The sequence below is a fragment of the Echinops telfairi genome, unplaced genomic scaffold (genome assembly GCF_000313985.2).
Source record: "Echinops telfairi isolate 266 unplaced genomic scaffold, ASM31398v2 ScPeMD7_7467;HRSCAF=8505_1, whole genome shotgun sequence".
Lineage (NCBI taxonomy): Eukaryota > Metazoa > Chordata > Mammalia > Afrosoricida > Tenrecidae > Echinops > Echinops telfairi.
This window is the reverse complement of record NW_022111368.1, coordinates 38,640,560-38,646,194: the sequence shown is the minus strand read 5'-3', so window position 1 is coordinate 38,646,194 and position 5,635 is coordinate 38,640,560.

Sequence of the window (5,635 nt, the reverse complement as noted above, 5' to 3'; positions counted from 1 at the left end):
TAGAAAGGTGAGGCTCACCACCCATTTATCCCTCTGCCTTTCAATTAGCCCGTGTATTTTTCATTAAACTCGAAAGTGTATATATCATTCATAAGACCACCTTAGTTTGCATTTCTTTTCTCATTAATGAACTGTATGATTTTAGATTTTACTTTTAAGTCTTAGATCTATCTTGAGTTCATTGTTTTATGAGGTGTGAGATATAGGTCCTGAATGTAACCCGAGACAAACGTATATCCTGTTTGTCAACACCATTTGTTATGAAAATATCTCTTTGTTTTTTAATGAGTTTTAACCCTTTATCTAAGAGTAGCTGTATTTGGGTGGATGGATGTTCTTGTGTGTTTTCAAATATTTTCCATTGGATTATTTAATTATCATTGGATCAGTGACTGACTGTCTTAAGTACCATGGCTGTGTAGCAGGTTTTGAAATCAGTAATTAAGAAGCCTTCTTCTTTAGTAGGCCTTTGCTTATCCAGGCTCTCTTTATTTTCCTTGTAATTTGTTGGTTAGTTTTTCCATTAGATTATATTAGAATATGGATTCGGATACATTATATATGTTTACTGTTTTGGGAAGTGCTGGAAACTGAAGCCACACCACGATGTGATCTAAGATAATATTATCAACTCCGTGAAGATTTTTGCTATGAGCAGACAAATAGTTGTGGGAAGATTAGAGTGGATTGCTGCCTCTTTAGTCAGTTCACAGTCCTGACACAATTGAATGGAAGCTTCTTCAGAGTTGTGAGCCACTCCTGTTTAAGCACACTCTGTGGGAAGGCTTGCCCCTTTCCTATCTACATCCTGCATCTGTCTCACCAACCTCAAGCTTTTGAGACTTGAGCTAATAAGCCACCATATTGCCTGCTGACGCTGGGAGTGGCCGGTGATCTGTCAAATTGCTTTGGATTCATTCAAGTCTGCAGCCAAGAACCTGACCGCCTGAGCTTGAATTCGTCTGCTTCTACCTCCACAAGACTCTGGATTTTCAGCTTTAAGTTCATTTCCTGAAGCCTCCTTTTTGGGCGAATGCATTCAGTACAGTTTGAACTTCTTCCTGCAGTACCATTGCTTCTTGCTCAGATGCTACCTCCTGAAATGGTGGCTGTTGACAAGTTTATTTTGATACAGTGACTGTGCGTATTCTTTCAATCTACTCTTTTCTTTTTTAATCATTTTATTAATCATTTTTCTCCTTCCTCCCTGCTCCCCCCTCCCTATTGAACCCTTGATAATTTATAAATTGTTATTTTGTCGTATCTTGCACTGTCTGATGTCTCCCTTCACCCACTTTTCTCTTGTCTGTCCCCCACGGAGGAGGTCACATGTAGATCCTTGTCATCGGTTCTCCCTTTCCAACCCATCCTCCCTCTACTCTTTCAGTATCGCCACTCACACCACTGGTCCTGAAGGGATCATACGCCCTGGATTCCCTGCGTTTCCTGTTCCTATCTGTACCAGTGTACATCGTCTGGTCTAGCCAGATTTGCAAGGCAGAACTGGGATCATGACAGTGGGAGAGAAGGAAGCATTTAGGAACCAGAGGAAAGTTGTATGTTTCATCGCTGCTACATTGTACCTCGACTGACCCATCTCCCCCTAAGACCCCTCTGCAAGGGGATGTCCTGCTCTTAATGCTTTGCACATCATTCAATATTTTGTCAATAGAATCTTTCAAACTGGACCTGAGGGGACCATAGACAGCCAGTATCCCAGGCAGTATTCTGCTTCCTTTATTTAAACTTTCAGTATTTGAAAATGTTTTGAGGGTATATGCATAAGGCTTTAATGGCTTCTTCCTAAGAGGGGAGCCTAGTCATTTCTTCATAGTCTGTTCTTACTCTGGAAGCTCCACTGAAACCTGTTCACTTTGGGTGACCCTGCTGGCATTTGAAATACCGGTGATATAGCTTCCAGCATCATAGCAACTCACACGCCATTACATTATGACAAACTGAGGGACAATTTGTGGATGTTCAAGGTATGTGAGACTACATTTTGTTATCCTGGTTTCTAAGGAACATTCTGGTTGTACTTCTACCAAGAGATATTTTTTTTGTTCTTCTGGAAGTCATGATACTTTCAATATTCTTTCCCAAACTATAGTTCACATGCACCAGTTCTTCTTCTTTATTCATTGTTCAGCTTTCACATGCACAGCGAGTGATTGGATTGAAATAGTTCAATTTATGAAGTTCAACTGAAAGGTACAGATACTTCACCAACTTTTCAAGAAAATGTTCCTCCTCTGACATTCATTGATCTAAATTGGATTAGTTTCAATAAGATAAAAGCAAGCCAGAATAATAATGAATCAAATTAGTGGCCCGAGTACAAACTTTACAAAGGCAGTGAGTCCTAGGCATATGTAGGTACACAGTTTATTCTGCAGGAGGAGTGCTTCTCCTAACATTTAGGAACCTCAATTTCCACACACATCGGCCAGGTTTAGGCATCAAATACGTAGTTAGATACTTTAGACAATTTCTTGATTTTTAAGAGTCAGACCAACTCAACAGCACCTAACAACTGATGTAGCTGATGCACAGTCGCAACCTGTAGGTCATTAGAGGCTTGTAGATTGTCTGATTCTAAACAAGATACAGTAGAGCTTCCAGGAGGAAAGGTTTGCTTATATATTTCCAAAATTCAGCCAGTGAAAACACTATGGTTAACCACTCTGAGTCACAACCCATCACAGCTACAGTACTGGAGCAAGCAACATGCCTGTCTTTTATGTATGTGGTTATCATCAGTCAGAGCCACTTTGATGGCAGACCCCAGCAGGTTACATCAGCCAGCTTTGAAACAGGAATGTTCTTGATCATCCACCTGGAGAACACAAGAATGATTGTTCCAGACTAAGCAGAGATTTATTACTAGAAATTTATTCCCGCAGGGGCTCACTCTGTGCAAGTTTAACCTTATCTTTCAATGTGTCAAAACACACATACAATATACTGGTTTATATAAGACAAACAATTATTAATCTAACTTACTTAATTTTTGAAAGAAATGAAATATATTCTCTTATAATCTGAGCCAAGAAGTCCTAAGACTTAGATATCGATGTCTTGGGAACATGTACAAATTTTATCTAAACTTCAATGCCCTGTACTCTATTTGGATACTTTCATCTTTCCCCAGATAGATAAAAACCTTGACCTTTAACTAGAGGACAAAAAGTTCAGGATAGAATGTGCTTTATTAAATAATCCCTCCAAAAGAAATGAGGTAAAAATATGACCCAAAAACAAAATTAAAACTATTTAAAATGATAATTGAATTTTGATAAACTGACTATTAGACAAATTAATTGAAAGGAATTTAACTTTGGATGACACAGTTTTACGTGAAATGGCTATAAATTTTAAGTAGGTTAATGGATTAGTAATGGTTAATTAATGGATAATTAAAATGAATTTAAGTAAAACAGCTTGGTCCTTTATGAATAGACACAAGTTGCTTCCTAATTTTATAGTTAAAGAAGATGAATTTCCAAGGCTCATGTCACATCATTAGTAAGAGGTGAAGAGTGACTTCACTTTCTGCTCAGTCTGACTCCAAAGCCATAAAATGCTCTTTTAGTGTATAAAATCTGTAGATAAGTTACAGGAAAGAGAAGTTGTTAATGACTTAGAAAAGTAGAGACTGCTATAATTGGCTGACTTGTGTAAGTGCATATTTAATAGGGAAAATAATGACATCTGTATTTATTAAATGACTAAGTTTTAGAATGCAGCATCATTTAAAAGTCATGTGTCAAAAATGCATCATAGTTTAGATGTCACGGAATTAAATTTGAGTAAGTTAGATGATGTGGAAATTCCACAGACATGCAATTATAGCCTGCCTGAATGGAGTATTGTGTTTCAAATAAAAAGAATGAAAATAAAAACTACTGTAAGCCCCTTTATTTTTCCATTCAGTTCTGAGCATCACATTTTAAACGGTAGCACTGGCATTCTAGAATGCGTCCAGAGAGAGTAATCAGCATAGAAAACAAGTAAGTACCACACATTAAAACAAAAAAAATGTTTTCACTGAGTAATTAGATTCATGAGAACATGTATTTATTTTTATCACTCAAGTTTATTATTTTTGAAAACAAGTACACTTCATTTATGATTCCAGAATTTTGTACCATAGTTTAAAATTAGAGGGAGCAGATGTCAGTTTGTTATGACAAAGACATTTTTAATAATTAAATCTTCCAAATAAAAAGTGATGACTCTCAGATAGCTGGATCTTCCTTTCCTTGATATTTTTAATCAGGGGGAAGATAAATCATGTAGGAAAGCTTCTATCAGGATTTGAGCACATATAAAACTGATATTTGGAAAGACTTTTCCAACTCTGATTTTGCATTTAGCACTAAATGGGTGATGATAAAAGAAGGGTTGGAATTTATCCACCCAGAGCCTGGATATATACATCCCAAAAAGCAACCAAGGAAAATCTTGCAAAACACAATTCTGCTATGACAAACATTAGGTTGTCATACGTTGAAATCAGTGGAATGGCCCGTGTTTGGTTATATCACATGCACTTCTGTGTAAAGAAACAAACCTACCAGAGCATCCTTGTCCCCAATACCATGACTACAATCTTTAACGCTGGGAAACCTAAGACCAAGTGTTTGGGGGTCAATTGGCTGCTGAATGTTCTAGAGGAATCTTAACGAAGGTTTTTAATGAAGGTACAAATGAATGAGATATTAAGAACATTGTTGGACAGATCAATATTTTACTTTGCTCCACTAGGTTTTTAACTTTCTTCTAGTCTGTAATGTTCTTTATTCTCAGTATCCTGGGCATTTTCTGATCCTGGTTACCAATGGGGACATGAAAATTTATCTTCCAAAGGACTATAATCTTTAGGTTATCTTTATTTTTTTTAGAACTTTGGTAACTTGTTAGCAACTCTGTTTAATGAAATAAATTCAATATGTTAATGAATCAATGATTTTATAGATTATTATATATAAACATATTTCTTCCTTAAAATGAAGCTTCAAAACATCTATTTCTTTTAAGAAAACTACAATGGATATTACAAGTCTTGAATAATTGTTAGCAAAATCATCTGTGTCTCTTAAATCACAGTTTGAAATGGTCTATTCCGTTCTCCTGAAAAGTACATTTCAAATGATTCCTTCTAGCTAAAATTACCTTCTATCGTATTAAAAATATGTATTCTTCTTTTCAGTGTACAACTACACCTGTACTATATTTGAACAATCTCAGAAGGCCTGGTAGGGCAATGGCTAAGGCCCTGACTACTAATGAAAGATCAGTGGTTGAACTTCCCAGTGCCTGAACTCCATGGGAGAAAGTTGTGGCAGACTGTTTCTTTAAAGTTTGCAGCCTGGGAACCTTGATGGGAAAGTTCTGCTCTAACTTGTAGTCTCCCTGTGAGTTGGCATTGACTCAATGGCCATGGTGGTTTTGGTTGAACAATCTTACCTGCTCACTGCCAGAGTCATTATGAACCTACGCGTACTCGGCAGAAGACCTTGCCTTACATTAGCAGTGCATACTTCATTTCCAGTGCATTTAGTCCCTTAAAATTATACTGGGAAAAGGTAATTTAACCTTTTGCATCAGATTTTTCTTGATTCATATTCCATAT